General features: G+C 56.7%; 1 non-coding gene across 1 annotated transcript; it reads left to right on the top strand.

Annotated features, from left to right (window-relative positions):
• Positions 1–7,932: 7,932 nt before the first annotated feature.
• Positions 7,933–8,003, top strand: TRNAG-GCC (transfer RNA glycine (anticodon GCC)). Its single transcript has one exon. It is a non-coding gene; the product is annotated as a tRNA-Gly (tRNA).
• The last annotated feature ends 8,132 nt before the right edge of the window (positions 8,004–16,135 follow it).

The following is a 16,135-nucleotide window of genomic DNA, read 5'->3' as shown; positions in this document are numbered from 1 at the left end:
CAGAGGCCCCAGACGCCCTGCACAGAGCAGCCCTGTTTCGGGACAGCGACCCCCCCAAAAGCCCGCGGCAGGTGGGAGCAGCTTGGCGCAGAGGACGAGGACCATCCTCCAGGCCTGGGAGCCGTGAGTTGCAGGGAAAAAGGATTCCCACAGGGTAGGGGGGGTCCCCCCTGGCTAGTTAAGGGCTCCTGAAAGGGAAGGGCCCACGGGGAAGGCCCCCCCCAAAGTTACCAGCTTTCTTGTAGGGCTTGGGCCAAGCCCAAGGGCACTGGGGTATCCCCTCCGGACTGAGTGTATCTTTGGGTTCTTGCGCCATAAGTGGTGTGGTGTCACGCCTTACATTTTGTGACCTCTCATGTTTATAAATGAGTAGATGTGTGGAGTCCGAGGGCTCTGCTGGGACCCCCGTTGCTATTATTTCACCTGTTGTTACTTGTATTTATTTGTGGCTTCTTTATTGCTCACCCAGACTTAGCTATAGTTCATCTGTTGGCTGTCCATGTTTATTCTGGGGTTTATCTGTTTCAGATCAGGTACTTACTGATATCTGGAGCACTGGTGTAAGGTTTTATAGCATTTACCCAGACGGTATTGTTTATGTTATTTGTTTAGAGGTATTTATATATATATATGTCCCTGTCTCTTTTCTTGTGATGTTAATGTAAATACATCTGTATATAGTTAAGTCCCCTGGATGTCCTGGCCTGGTGCTGTAGGGACGGAGGGAAACTGAGCGCTCTGCAGTGCCCCGCAGCACACCTGCCAGCTAACAGTCCCCTTCAATTGGAGAAGGGGAGTATATACCCAAGTCACCTGGGCTACAGATGGAAAAGTGGAGCATAACAATTCGTCCTTTCCTCACATGCGCAGTTCGTCCTTTGTGGTTGGCTGTTTTCTGGCTGTTTGGTGCCAGTGGGGTTCCACTGTTTCGGCTGGCAGGCCGGATGGGTTGTGCGGTGGCTCTCCTCCTGTGCCCAGGGCGGTGTTGCACGCCCCATCCATGCCCATGGAGTGCGGTGGTGGCAGCCCGGGTCTAGTGCTCACATAGCAGGAGGTGACTTAGCCCGTCCCAGTAGGTGAGGGGGGAACGTGGCTGGGTCCAGATCTAGCCATGGGGTGCGAGGTGGCTTGGCCTGGCCTGGTCCAGTTGCTGGGAGGAAGCGGCATGGACTGGCCCCAATTCACTTGCTGAGGGATGTGGCATGGCCTAGCCCCAAACCACCCATAGGGGATGGTGTGCGACACAGCTCCAACCCCTATGCGGGGCTTGGGGTTTGGGAACGTGGAAGGGAGAGTGGGTGTAAATGGCAATTGCCCTCCTGCTGTGCTTATCTCTGCCCGTGCAGGTCTGCCGAGTGCCTGTTGCGTGGTGCCCGTGCGTGCCGGGCAGTGCGGCATGCAGGGATCCTGTGCGCCCGTCTGCATCAAGCACGTGGATCCCTGCACTTGTCGGGTGTCTGGGACAGGAGAAGGGCTGGGGCACGGGCAGGGATGCACCCGGCCGAGCCGTGGTCAACGCAGTGCGGCCTGTGGCTGTTCTTCCTGCAGGGATGAGGGCTGCAGGGGACGAGCGCGCAGTCTGCAGCCACAGCACAGCTGGCGTCCTGCCACCACACCGACCCCAAACTGGGGAAGACCCAACCCCTGGGACCCTAAACTACTCTGACTCCTCTGCAGACCCCCAGTTGTCTGGAGTTGTTCACCCACTGAGTGCCAGCCCTGCACAGCTGCATGGAGCCCCAGCCCCGGGTGTCTGGAAACCTCCTGCCCTGGCTCAGCTGCCTCCAGTCCCTTCCCCTCTGCCTGCAGGCAATGGGCCGTGCCAATGCTGCTCATGAGGGCTGGTGATGGGGCATCTCCCAGAGCCTGGCCCGAGTGTGTGTGCAGGCAGCAGGGCTGGGGCTGGGCCCTGTCCTAGCAGGGTTGTCCTGGCTCCACTGGGATTTGCATTAACCACAGACAGTCTCACACCCCGTGTCTCTGCTACAGTCCTGCTAGGCCGTGTCCTCTGGGCTCAGGCTGCTCGTGCCCAGGTGCACGGTGCTGCAGGAGTCGTCTCTAGATGCTGAACGGCCCCTTCACCTCCTCGCTGTGGCAGGTTGTGGGGCTGTGACAAGTCACATATTCCTGTCCCTCACTTCAGTCTCTTCGCAGGCACATGGTGGGGCTGGTTTATTGAGCTGCTGCTGAACGTGAATCGGAGGCTTTGCAGAGGTACAAATCCCTCCCCAGACACCCACCCCTGGAGATCACGTCGGGGCCGGGAGGAGTCTGAGGAATGGGAGCTTTTTCCCTCCGTCTGTAGCAGGGTGGGAGGTGTAGGAGGTGTTTGTTAAACTCTGGATTTACAGATTGATAGGGGCACATGTGCCTGTGTGTGTGCATGTGAGTGTCACTGTGGGGACTGTGTGTGTGCAGGTGTGTGTGCTCTGTCCAGTACCAGGAGAGGGGAAGCAGAGGGCATTGTCACACGCTGCACCAGGCCCAGGCCCAGCACCGCCAGGCAGCGGAGCAATGGGGGTGGGTGGCACGGGAGGCTTCAGGCCCGCGTCACCTCCCCTCCCAGCAGGGTTTGCCTGGCAGGCCAAGCCCCGCTGTGCCAGGTCCAACCTGGACAGACCCGGCTCCGTGCCCCCAGCTGTGCCCCCTGCTCCGCACCAGCCAGGTCCTGGGGAGGGGGAGCAGGACTGGCAGCGCCCGGCCCGGGGGAGCAGCACCGCAAGTCCAGTGAAACCTCAATGAAATCGAAAGCAAGAAAAAGAAGCCCCGCCTGTGTATGGGTCTCAGCCCATGGGGGCACAGCGCAGGGAGTGGGCCCGAGCACGCGGCTCCTGCAGCCCCACCTCCTCCAGGGGTGCTCCGCAAAGCGCCGCCAGCTACAGGGTGCTCCTCTCCCCGCCCCGCGCGCACCGGTCGTGGCCCCGACCACCAGCTGCAGTGATGTTAGCAGAACAGTTAGCTGCAGCCACCCCCAAATTCCCCATAGCCCCCACCCCCTTCCCCGCTGCCCCTGGGCAGGCGGCAGATCCTCCAGACAGCCAGGCCGGCTCCACTCTGAGGATCCCCATCGGACACTACTGCGAGGGGACTGGGACTAGGATTCATTGCACTTTCCTGCGTGTTGTAGAAACACGGGCTTTCCCTGCACCCATCAGGCATGCTGCTCAGTCCTAGCAAGCAGCCGCCCGCGAGCCTGCCCTGCCGCTGCCTGGGTCCGAGGGACCTGGGTAAGCTCAGCTGCAGAGAACCCGGCCTGCTCTCCCCGGCACTGGCCGGGTCACAGAGGACCCGGAGGCTCTTTCCTGGATCCTCCGGTCTAAAAATCTTCTGTCTGGTCAGTCCCTAGAGGCAGCCAAGGCAGCGCTTCCAGAGGCCGGGAGCTCTGGCTCCACCAACTCTGACCAGACCTTCCAGTGCTGGCACTCCTGGCTACTTGCACGAGGAAGCCAGCTCCTGCTTTCCCCAGAGTCCCTCCTCTCCTGCTGAGTGTGAATGTGGCCTCTGCTGCCAGTGAAGCTTCCCCTTGTAGCTCTTCAGGGCTCTCAGATCGCCCAGCTCTTCCCTGCAGGTCTGGACTCTCCCCAGCTGCCCTCCCACGCCCATCTGCAGCTGGTGCCCTGCTCCCCCCATGCTCTCCTTCTGCTTCGGAGACCTGCTCTGCACCTTCTGCACTTGGCTCAGGTGGCAGGGACCCCTCTCCCCCAGTCTCCCTGGGGAGGTGCTCTGCAGCTCCAGGTTCACAGGCCCTTCCTCAGGAGGCTGCAGCCCAGCCTTGCTCAAGGCCCGTGCACCTGCTGCCTGGGGTAGAGGAGCCACAGCTGGACCTAGTGCTGCTGGCACAGGAAGCCCCTGCTCTTCTGCCAGACTCCTATGTGCTTGAGGCAGCCACAGGCCTCAGCGCATGAGAGAGGAGGGAGAAGGAAGAGGCAAAGTCTCTCACACTTCCTACTAGACCTCCCCGACCATGAAGGTGGAGATGAGCCCCAGTGACTCCTCTCTGCTCCGAGGGCTGAGCACTGAACCACGCACCGCGGAGCAAGTGCAGAGTAGGTCCTTGGGGGACGCGCGCAGGACTCCAGAGTCAGCACCCACAGTTTAAAGGGGGAGGGAAACAAAAGAAGCGTCTCCAGGGTGATGTGGGGAGAAGAGGAAGAGTGGATGTGCTGCAGCACTGATTCCTGCATCACTGCTCTGGCAAAAGAGAGTTTCCCACTGATGAACAGGCCAGAACCGCAGTGGGAGGCAGACAAGGGAGGCTGGTGCCATGCCAGGAGCTGTGATTTAAGGCAGGGCATGGGAAATACAGGGCCAGTCTGCTTCCAGGCATGTGAGTGGCTTCCAGCGGGATGCCGGGACAAGAGGAGAAGCTGGTGTGTTGGGGCACTGGTCCCCACCAAAACACTCTGGCCCAAGAAAGTCTTCCACTGCCGCACAGGGCCTCGTGCTGCCGGAAGGGCAGACCCACCGCCACGCTCCTGCTCCTGGACAAGGGCCTTGTCTGGCGCACAAGCCCAAGGAGTTATCATGGGAGCAGACCCAGGTCTCCTCTGTGTCAAGGGAAGCGTCAGCAGGGCAGAGGCCTGGAGTTCACTGCGCGAGAACAGCTAAAAGCACCCCCAGGGAAGCCCATTTCCCCAGCGCCTGTACTGGTGCGATCCTGAGCAGAGAGGGCCATGAGCACACGAGAGAGGAGCGGCTGGAACAGGATCACTGACTGTTACCTGTCAGCGTGACAAGGCCCAGCCGAGACACGGGATCTTTGTGCCGGGTGCTGCACACGTGCAACGAGAAGCATGCAGGGCTCTCCCGTGACTGCTGCCAGCGCAGAGCCCTCTCCCACCCCATCCCTGCAGCTCCACAGTTGGCTCCTCCCATGCTAGAGTTGGGAAGGGACAGAGATTTAAGCCTGTTACCACAAACGCAGGACCGCTGCTCAGGCACCCAGACCCAGGCCCTCCCCTGCGTGTGCACATTACCTGACTCCTGCTGTGGCAGGGCTCCTTTTGGGCACAGGCGGTGACACGTCCTGAAGGTCTGGGGTTTCACCCTGCCCTGCCTCCTCCAGGGACACAGCTACAGGATGGGGCTGTGGCTGCTCCAGCCAGGAATCAAGAGGTTCCCAAAACCCCAGCAGGTGCCAGCTTCTCCAGGGCCACCTCCTCAAGCTTCACATGCACGGTGCCCTGGGGCAAGACAAGCATGTTACAGGGAGCTGGGGGCAGGGGGCACATCCCCCAGACACATGGAGGTGAGGCCAGCAGCACTGATGATTGATTAGCTTAATCGCTTTCCCCTGGAGCTTCTCTCCTCTGCCTGCCCCAGCTGAGACCCCTCAACCAGGGCTGCTGCCTCAGGCTGCAGTGTAGGGGAGGGTCGGAGATGCAGATAGCACCCCCTGGCATCGGGGCAAGAAGGGGCGGTCTCCTGCCTGATTAGCATAGTAATTAAGAACAAGACATGGCAGGGCAGTCAGGTGGGTGGTGTGCCCAAAGGCAAGTAGGGCAGCTAGCACTGGGGCTAGTTGGGGAGGCCCACTTTGCCCCAGGGACCCTAGGGACAACCAGAGAGAGCCCCCCAGCTCACCTGGCCTGACCTTAAATCATTTTTCTGACCTCATCACAGGGCCCCAGTCAAGACGCAGCCTCACTGAAGGCTGCTAATGCAGACCCATCCATTCCCAGGGGGTCCAGGATGTGGGGAGTCAGTAAACTGGTGTGACAGGTTGTGTGGAGGAATCTGGAAGCAATGGTCAGAGGGGGATGGGAGGTGGTCCGCTCCAGTCCTGTAGCAGTCACAGTATACAACAATCACACACAAAACATGATCGTGCTTTACAACCAAGCGAGATGCTCTGTAACATGAAACACACTTTATCGCTCCAAATGACTTGTGAGTTTTGGGGTGCTACACATGGCTGGCTAGAGGACCTCTTTCCTCTAGCCTTGCCCAGTTGGAGAAGTGGATTTGAGTCAGGCTGCCCCACCAGCTGGAGGAGCTCTTCCCCACAGACACTCAGGATCCTGGGGACAGGCTGCCCTGGGCGGGTGGCCTCTAGCTGCCAAGCCTTTTCCACGCAGGCCTGGGGGAGCCCCCTCTGCAGTAATGGCCAACCCTCTGGGCTCTGATTCCAGTGATCTGAGTTCAGATCTCAGCACAGCCTCCAGCTTGTGCTTCTTGCACCTCCAATGCTTCTGCCAGTCCGGAGGTGGTTTGGCTTGGCTCTCTCCTTGAACTTCCCTCTCCTTTGCCCTCCCCCATGTTGCATGGGTGGGGAAAATACAGCCTATGGCCTGGATCTGGCCCACAGGTGTTGTACATGTATTTTTGTGACATTGGTATGCCATGGGTGCATGAGCATGTAGCACTGATTGTGTGACAAGTGTGTTCTAGCAAATGCAGAACAAAGCCCTGGGCCCGTGGAGCTGGGGACTCATGCTCTCCTCTCTCTGACTGAGGGGAGATGCCGAGAGGAGGCAAACTCCCCATGAGAGCTGTTCTGCTCCGGGCTTTCTCTCCTTTTAACTCCACGATCATCAGATGAAGTGCAAACATATTTCTGAGTGAGCTCCAATCCCACTACCAGAAATCAGCAGGAGAGGACGGAGAAGAGACAGTCAACTCCACCTGGAAGAGAGATGCTTGGCACAGGCTGCTCCAGAGCCCAACAGGAGGGGAATTGGATGGTGAGAATGAAGAGGACAGTGACATAACCGGACCCGATGACAGTGAGGAGGTCGGCAACAGGATCAGCAGCAGTGGGAGTGACAGCAACATCGACAGCAAAAAGGACAGGGAATCAACTGAGATTTTAAACCGTAAAGGGTTTCTTTGGACCAAAGGACTATGGTAGCGGGTGGATGTATGGAGCCACGGGGGAATGGGTGTATTTTTTTGTAACATGTGCGTGGTTCTTCTTGTGTGATGAAAGGTTTATGATGGAGGATGAAAGGTTTGTGATGGAGGATGAATATATTTAACTTTTTATATTAAATCAGATCAAGTGTAGTCCTTTGCTAACCTGGCAGGGGAAACACCATGACCATGCAGGCAGTTTTCCTAGTTGCACCGGGGGACAACCACTTTCCTGGCATGGGGTAGTACCCACAAAGGTAATGCATCATTAATCTCCAATTTAGCTGCTGGAGTGGGGAGATCTTGGCTTTATGTCACTTTATGGACATGGGAGACTCCTGCCAAGCTTGCTCCTGTGGCCATATGGCTGAGGGCAAGCAAAACTCGGGGGCATCCAAACCCCAGCATGTAGGATGCCCCTCAAAGGAGTTGGGGACATCTGAAGTCCCAGATGGGGCTGGAGGATGTTTGCCGGTAGTCAGGTCACTTATGGTTCTGCACAGACTCACGTATTTGGAGTTGATTTGGCTGGTTTGGTTTGCAACATGGGGAATTTTTTTTTTTTTAAATCTCCCTCCTCTTGCCCTGGGGCCAGTGAAGGATGACTGCAAAAATCAATACAGAAAAAGGGAAAGGAACAGCCAAATGCCCAGTCTGTAGCACAGACACCACACATGCAGGCGTCTGCTTTGTCCATCCAGCCCCTCTTGGGCTCCCACGTTCTCGGATGATTTTAATCACTGCAGGTCAGGATCCCCCCAGCACCCAGCCCAGCAAAGGAGGGAGTTGAATGGAAAGCAGGAGCTCAAAAAGGGATTTGGGGTCCTTGTGCAAGCAAGACAAAGAAACAAACACGCCAAAGGTGGCTCAATCGCTTCCCCATGGTGACATTTCCCCTCTTTTCCAGTGCAGGCTGTTTCTTTCAGTTCTGGCTAGGGCTTATTGATCAGCTTTGGGCCATGGCATTGAAGAGCTCCCAAAACCTCTGGCTTGTTTCTCCTTGGAATGAACTGGAATGGAGGGAAGAGTCACCATCACCTTTTCTTTCCAGGGGCCTCACCATGTACTTTGCTAACTCAAGCATTGGTGGTTCAATGGTAGAATTCCTGCTTGCCATGTAGGAGACCTGGGTTCAATTCCCAGCCAATGCAGGTGAATACAATGTGTGTGTTAGCAAACTGAGCTAATCCTTGACAAGCATACCTGTTTGTTGCAACTTTCTATTATTCTTTGAATTAAAAAAATTTAAAAAAAAAATCCAACAGATATTTCAAAGCAAACATGGCAGAGTAAATCCGCAATTTATTTACGTTATTGATTCCTTTCTGAAACTTCTGCATTTTATTTATGATTCATATGCAGATATAGACACAACTAGCAGCACTAATATTGTGTGACTCCATTAAAAAAAATCTGATGGCACCCCAGAGTGCCCAGTCACCCTGGCTGAGATTTACTCCTCTAGGTTATTTCAACAGCACGGAGAGCATGCTACAAATGAAAAACAGCAGAACAAAAGTGCAACCTTCACCCCATGCCTTGTCCAGCAGGGAAAATGAAAGGTCCAAGAAAGAGAAACCCCACATATTTAATACCTTAATTTTATTTCAGTCTTCACAAAAAAGGTTTGCTGTCCATTGAGAAATACATTTGGCAGAAAGAGAAGGGGAGGAGAGAATGAGAGGGAAGTTCAAAGCTGGATGCAGCACCCTGGACATTAAATCCTACATTTCATTTCAAAATTGAGTGTCTCCACAGCGCAGCTCTTTCCATCCTGAATGACCTCTCCTTTGCGTCACTGGCCTTTTCTATTTTCTAGCCCCCTTGCCTCCCTTTGCTTTTTTTTTTTTTTTGTCTTCAGCAAAACTCTGGGGATTATTACTGAAAGGGTGTTGACTCTGTACCACTCCCCATGGAGGGATTTTTCACTGGTGTCAGGCATAAGATACCACAAAAGTCCTTTTATACAGAAAGTAACGTTACACCTCGGCAAAGGAGAAGTACTGCCTCCTCCCCTCCTCCCCACCTCAACCACAGAGCAGTCTTCATTTCACAGGATAAATGAGAAACCCCAGGGAGACCCTGTTGTGTGGACATGGGCAGAGATCACTGCAAGGTCTCAAATTAAACCCCGCTGTGCAGCAAAGGACTTGTCAGCACTGCCGCGGGGCTGCCGACAGGAGCAGGTCCCCTCCACCTACTCCTGTCCTGTGCTCACTTCAAATCAAGGCACCGCAGTCACCAGATGGAGGAACTTGAGTCCATGCCCCGAAAGCAAAGAGGCTGAAAACAGGCCAGGGCCACCCCAAGGGGATGGTCGTGTGGCATCTTGCGTAAAGGCCTGGTGGAGAGAAGGGGTGTTGGGGACCTGAGTGGACGTAATCCACCTCCAGCTGTGTGTGCTTTGGGGACAGTTGGCTGGGGAAGTGTTGGTCTTAAAGCTGAGTGTGCTGCTGGAGGGGCTGGGCTCTGTCGCGGGGGTGGGGGGGCAGTACACAATTCTGCCCGGGCTCACCCAAGCCAAGAGCCCTGCGTTAGAAAGGCAAGGCTCTTTGAGAAGATGCAGTATATTTTATTAGACCAGCTGAGTAGTTGGAAGAAAGTTCTTGGCAAGCTTTCAGGCTCAGTCACCCTTCTTCAAGCATAGGAAGTCTCTGCTGGTCTGAGACTCCAAGGAGTGAGAGAAGCTATAAGTGTGGCAGGATGTCGGTGAAAGTGTAAATAGGGAGAAATTAGAAAGATAAAAGGTAAAACAAGGTAAAGGTGTTTGCAGCCTGCTCTGGACAGCCCCGGACACCCCCCACAGCCGCCCTGGGCAGCCCCCTGGACATCCCCTGCAGCCCGGTGGTGCAGCCCAGCACCAGCCGATGGGAGGGAGCATCCAGTCCCCCGGCTCAGCCCCCGGTCTGCCCCCTCCCCACCTCCCCAGCATTGGCCGGGAGCGGGCCGGAGCTGAGCCCATGGGCCCCACACTGCTGCCAGACGCCACCTAAAAGAAGACATGGCGGGGGCTGTTCTCCAAGGGGCAGACACCGGAGCTGAAGGGTGGTTCCACCAGCAGTGGTACCTGTCCCTGTGTGACCGACTTGGGACCAAGTCCCAGCTCCAGGCCCCTCAGGGCGCGCTCGTGTAAGCAGGTCCGAGGCAGGGGGTGCGGTGCGGGCTGAGCCATGAGGTGCAGCCACATCTGGCCAAAGGCTGCAGCCAGCGGGGGCTGCTCCAGTCGGTGCCACCGCTCCGCGCCCTGCTCTGCTCCCGTGCCACTCCCACTGCTGCGGCTGCTGCCCCACGGGCAGGCACCAAATGTGGCCCCTGCCAGGTGGGACCTGCCCCCAGCCCGGCGCAGGGCGAAGTGACTGAGTTGGCAGCGCAGGATGAGTGTGGCTGCTGCCCGGATCATACGCCCAGCCTCAGTTCATAGGCGCAGCTCTGAAAAGTGGTTTGCATTGCAATTTGTTCCCTCTCAGGGTCAGGCCTGAGAGACTGGAGGCAGAGTGTTGTTCTGGCGAGGAGTGTGCCCCACGGGGAGTCGGGGTTTGTTGTCTTTGCTAGATTCTGGTGGGCAGGTTGTGGGGTACAGGAGAGAGTTGGCAGGTTTTGTGTTTTGAGCTGTAGGAAGGTGGCTTCAGTTCTGGTGATGAGCTTAGGTGCATGTTTGACTGTACAAACCACCTTTCAGAGCTGGGCCTATGGACTGCACTTCATCAGCCTCCTGGGCAGTCGGTACAGAAACTCCTGGACTCAATGCACACAGTGGAGCCTGGCACACTGCGCCCGGCCGGACACCTGACAGCCCAGGCACCTCTGCACTTTTACCTGTGCTCCTACACCCCCTTTCCCCCCTACCCCCCACCCATCCTGTCCCTCCCCCGACACCTCCATTTCCATTTTCACTGGCTTTCTCACCTGCATTGTGGGCCAGGCCAGCCGCTGGCTTCTTTACTATTCCTTCCACCCACGACCCGCTGCAGGTACTTCCTCAGCCAGACAAAGGGGTTTGCAACACTAAAGCATCCAAAGATACATTTTTTTAAGTACTCCTTTTTTTTCATAATACACATATAGACACAAAAACACAAAATAAGCCGTCACACACCATGAATAACATCGTATGTCCAACACAACACAACACAATACTTTTACTTCTTGCTGTCAATTCCTGTATGAAACGACAGGCTCTGTGACACTTCTGTGTGGGTACCTTTGATGCCGATGCTGATGCTACTGGTGTTGAGCCAGCTGAGTTATTGTACCTGCTGTCAGGTAGAGCGGAGGACGGGGCGTGAGGCTGTAGGGGAGGAGGAGGCCTCAGTGGGGCACACTGCCGTGTTGTGCAGAGGCCCCAGCACCAGGAAGGGCGCACCTTAACACACACACAGTGTCACCCACCCACATCACGAGTTTTGCCTGTCGGCAGCTTGGGGTGCAGGGCCCCAAACGACAGAGTCCCCCCGCGAGACACACACGGCTGGTCCAGCACACACTCAGCCTGGTCTAGGACACACACAGCTGGCAGGCTTTGTGACCTCAGTAAGAGCTGCCACCCCTGCAGGTTTCACCCCCTGTGTTGTAACACACAGCCATGACATGCGTTTGGCTTTCAAGAATTTGGGGTGCAGTTCCCCCAAGCCCCTACACCAATCTTCTTAAAACATGGCACACTTAGTGCTCTCCACAGAGGCTACCATCCCTACCAATTTCATCCAAATTGGACAAAAACAACCAAGTTATAGATGTTCCATTGATTCCCCATTATACCCTGTGGCCAGATCGCCGACCTGGCTCTGAAGCTTCGGAGCCACTTCAGCCGGATCGAGGTGGAAACCCGGTCTGGAGCTCCAGACTGGATCACTGCCATCCTAAGTGGCCAGATCCAAAGCCGGATCGGATCACTGCCGACTCGCACAGCCCTACTGCCGGAAGCAGCGCAGGGGACCCCGCAGTGGGCGGTGTGTTGGAGGGGGCATCTCCTCCCCCCGGTGCAGGGAGTGACCCCGGGTGGAGCTGAGTGCCAGGTCAGTGTCTGCCCACTGCTGCCGTCCCTCCGGCTGCTACGTCTCCTGTGTCTTGTTACCACAGTTTAACAGATCCAGGTGGAGCCTGCGCTGCCTCCGGAGGGGCCCAGGAAGGAGAAGCGGGAACAGCAAAAAACATGGAGCTACAGGCCATTCACACCTTTCAAACACCTTCATTTCAACCTTGATTTAGCCCATAAACCTGCACTTATTTCACCCTTGCCCAGGCCTTATCTTGCCAGAGCAGAGATCCTTGCTGTGGGGTTGCAAATAGCTGGCATATGAAATGAGACCAGCTTGGCTGCAGCCGGCCAGGGGAAGGGCTGGGATGTGGGTGCTGCTCGTTGCAGGTTGGGACCCCAGTCCTGCCCACTCGAGCACCACAGCACTGGAAAGAGACCTCGGAGTCCCGGCTGATGCAAAAATGAACACGAGTCGCCATGTGACGAGGTAATAACCAAGGCTAACCGCACTCTTTCTTGCATGGGCAGGTGCATCACGAGCAGGTCTAGGGGTAACAGGGGACTTTAGCCGAGCCCCTGTTACCAAGGGTGCAACTGTAGGCAAAACGAAGTCACAGGTGAAGGCAGGAGAGACACTCACCTCCGGGACAGGCTGCAGCGGGCTGGGGCTCGGGGCAGGCGGGAGCGCTGACCTACGGTCTCCCGGCATTATTAGTACTCCAGGAGTCATCAGACTTCCCTCGGGGCAGGAGGAGTCACCGATCCGGCCGTACGGATCCAGGAGGAAAGGCAGGAGAGCTCGTGCCCGAGGAGGTGCCCGGCATCGCCAGAGGGACAGCGGCTCCGGGACAGGCTGCAGGGCAGGGGCAACCCAGAACTGATGCACGCGGCCAGTCCGCCGCCTCCAGTTTAACCAGTCATTGCCTCGCCTGGCCAACCCGCCGCCGCCAGCTAATGAGACACTTAGCAAGGAGATACATTTGTCTTTAAGTAAAATAAAGACTTCCAACGTTGGAAACAACTAACTGGGTGGTCTGCCTTATCTTAACCCACTCCTCAGGGAAGAGCATCCTTTCATTTCCCCTTCTTCTTACTTGAGGCAGGGGAGTGCTGAGCAAGACGGGGCAGACGGCAGACTCGCTCCTTCAAATACTTACAAGTATCATCCAGAAGACGGTAGAGATCTGGCTCGGAGATTTCCAGAGACAGCATTTCAGATGGATCAGACTCTCTCCCGGTGTCCTGATGCTTGGGCCATGCTGGAAAAATGGCTTCTTCTCCTCCTTCTTGGCCCAGGCCCTTGTATCGCCTGTCTGACCTCAGCAGCCCAGTCCAATAGACGCCAGCAGTGTTGGCAACTAGCAAACCAATATAAAAAGCATCACTGATTACCTGGGCAGAGGAGCAGGGGCTTTTCCCTCCCCCACTCAGGTGACCAGAGGGACCGCACCCTCGGCACCAGGCTTTTGTCACGTAGGCAGGGAGGAAAATCCCCCTCCCTTAGGGATTCGACCCCAGTGTCCCAAGCTGACCAGGACAGGTTTCTGGAGAGAGACACAGACGGTGGCATTTCTGCCACACTCCCAGTATGTCCCAGTGTCCTGCTAGGTTCCCCTGTCACCATTGCCCCCCTCCCCATGTCTCGAAGCATCCTGCAGTGCCTCCGAGCAGCCTGCGCAGCGTCCAAGTCTCGTGCTGGGCCGGCTGTCACCAGGGTGTCACTGCATCGCTCTGCTGTAGCTCATTTCCACTGCACTTCCACATTTGGGGCCCAGACCTTGGCTCCTGCCCTCGGTGAGTCCCGTGCTGAGCACCCTGCAGGCCTCTGTCTCTACACATTGCAGCTGTAGAGTGGCCTGCCAGAATACTGGGAGGCACTGGGGATACTGGGAGACACACACCCTCCCCTTCCCCCACGGGATGCCCACCCAGGTGCCCCTTCGCACCCCCAGGGCTGGGCCAGGCAGGAGCAGGTCTGGGCCCTGCCTCGCTCCTGGCACCTCCCACAGGGGCCAAACCCAGGACTGGGGCAGGGCTGTGCTTGTGGGCCACAGGCTGCAGGGCCCAAGGCAGGGCCCTGGCACTGGGGAACAGGACCATGTTTCAGGGGTCACAGCTCTCCTGGCTCTGGGACAGCCGCAGATCCAGCTCAGTCCCCGGCACCAGCATTGCCACGGGGTCCATTGTCAGGGCCAAGGGGCTGGGGGGCACTGGGCCAGTTACCACCATGGCCAGCAGTGCACAGTGGGACAGCTGCATCCTGGGGGGAGAAGGGCTGTCACAGAGGACCTGGGCACCTGGACAACCCCGATGCCCAGAGAACCCAGTTGTCTCAATACCCTCCCAGGATCTCCCATTAGCTCCAGTGCTCTCCCAGTGCCTACCATTATCATCCAGTGGGTCACAGTACCTGCCTAGGGACCCGCGTTACCCCCATGCCTCCCAGTATCCCCCAGTGATTCTCAAATGAGAAACAGAGCAAGAGCAGACACAACCCTTGATCCCCTCTTTGAGGAGGGGGTGACACTGAGTGGGGCCCTGCTGACACAGGCACGTGTCTGGGTCCCTCTGGCCATGGTGCATCACAGGGAAAAGGATGTGGAGCTGTTTCTTTCTCCCCCTCAATCCCTGGGGCAGCAACTGGCTGCGGATCAGGATCCTCCTGACTCTGCCCATCAGAAGTTCCCACGGGCCAGCAGTGATGGGCACCAGCACAGACTGTGATGGAGGCACACAGGCAGTATCTGGCCCAGTACAGTGGAGATGTTGGGGTGAAAAGGGACTTTGACATCAGTTTGATCTGGATCAGTGCTTCCCATCCAGGTGTGGTGAGCTCCTTAGCTCTGGTAGATGTGCAAACACCTATACGCGATTCACAAAAGCAACACAAAGCTTTGCAATAAGAATCCAGTGTCAAAACCATTTCTGATCCATTGTGGCCTTTCTGAGTTCTTTGCACCAGAAGAACTGCTATATTATTTTTCAGTAGCAAAGCAAGTGAAAAGGAAGAGCAGGCATTTTCTGAGGGTGCCTTGAGTCTAATGAGTGGGGATCTTGACTCTAAAAATATTGGAGAACTATTGTTGTGTAGTGAGAGAGGCAGCTAGCTCTGTTAGCGTGAAGTCCAAAGGAAGCAGGATAGAGATGCACCTTATAGACTCAGGAGGCCACAATTCCTGGCCCATGGGCCAGATCTTGCCTGCAGAGCCAAGTCATGCATCCCCACAGGTCCAGTGATTCGGTGATGGCGGTTATTTTGGAGATGTTGGGAGCTGTAGACAGTAGCAGAGTGCAGTAGGAGAGTGGGAATTGTGCCCTGGGCACCAAACCCAGGGGCAGGAGGTGAAAAAATACTAGTGGCTACACTGCCAGGAGCACCGCTAGGGATGCTGATCTCCCCTCCCTGCTGCTCCCCACCCCCAGGCACCCTGTACCCCGGGCACTCAGGCACAACATGACATGTGCTGGGCCTGGGACACTAGTGCCGTCCAACCCACATGAGGCCCATGGTGTGTGGCTCTGGACTCGCACACTAGAAAGCTTGAGCACCACCAGACTTACTGAATCCCAGATGCATCAGCTTTCAGGAGCAAGTGCTCACTCATCAGAGGGTAAGAAATGATGTGCAGACAGCCGGTGTACAATGCAAAGGTATTTATTTTAAATATAAAAGGGAATAGTGGGAGGGGAGAGAAGAGGAGGGGAGAGGATGGGGTCAGGGGGGAAGGGAAACAGTGCTGAGAGAGGCAAACAAATTAACAAAATAAAACCCCCAAAGTGATTGTAGTGATGTTAGTGAAGGATGAGAGTTTGGAGACAGTCCCTCCCAGGGGGGTGCTATGCGTGTGGGCATGTATGGCACCTGCCCCCAGTGGCTGGGGAGAGCACGGCTCCATCGGCGGCTGCTGCACCCCAGTGGTGGTTAGTGGGGAGCTCTCAAAGATGCTGTTGGCACTGTTGGCGGCAGGGGCGGGGGTGGTGGGGGTGAGTGCTGACCTGGGGTCAGTGAAGACCCACAGGCATCACCAGCAGCATCAGTGGTGGCCAGGGCTGATCATGGACTGCCTGCAGAAACTGCGAACAGTGTCGGTGGCACCTTTTTGCAGGGAGTGCACTGCAATGCTCAGGGGGTGCACGTGCACCTGTGTGCAGCCCCTAAGCATCGCCCCTGCATTTGGGGATTGGGAGATGACACCTGGGCCTGGGCAGCACCAGGGTCCAGGCTGGAGCAGCTCCTGTGTTGGAGACCCCAGCCCTGACCCGCCAGCCTGCCCCCCCACCCTGGGGACGCCGAGGGGCTGGCAG

This window comes from Alligator mississippiensis, chromosome 11, assembly GCF_030867095.1.
Source record: "Alligator mississippiensis isolate rAllMis1 chromosome 11, rAllMis1, whole genome shotgun sequence".
Taxonomy (NCBI): Eukaryota; Metazoa; Chordata; order Crocodylia; family Alligatoridae; genus Alligator; species Alligator mississippiensis.
The sequence above is the reverse complement of the archived record's forward strand: the minus strand, read 5'-3'. Positions and strand labels throughout refer to the sequence as shown.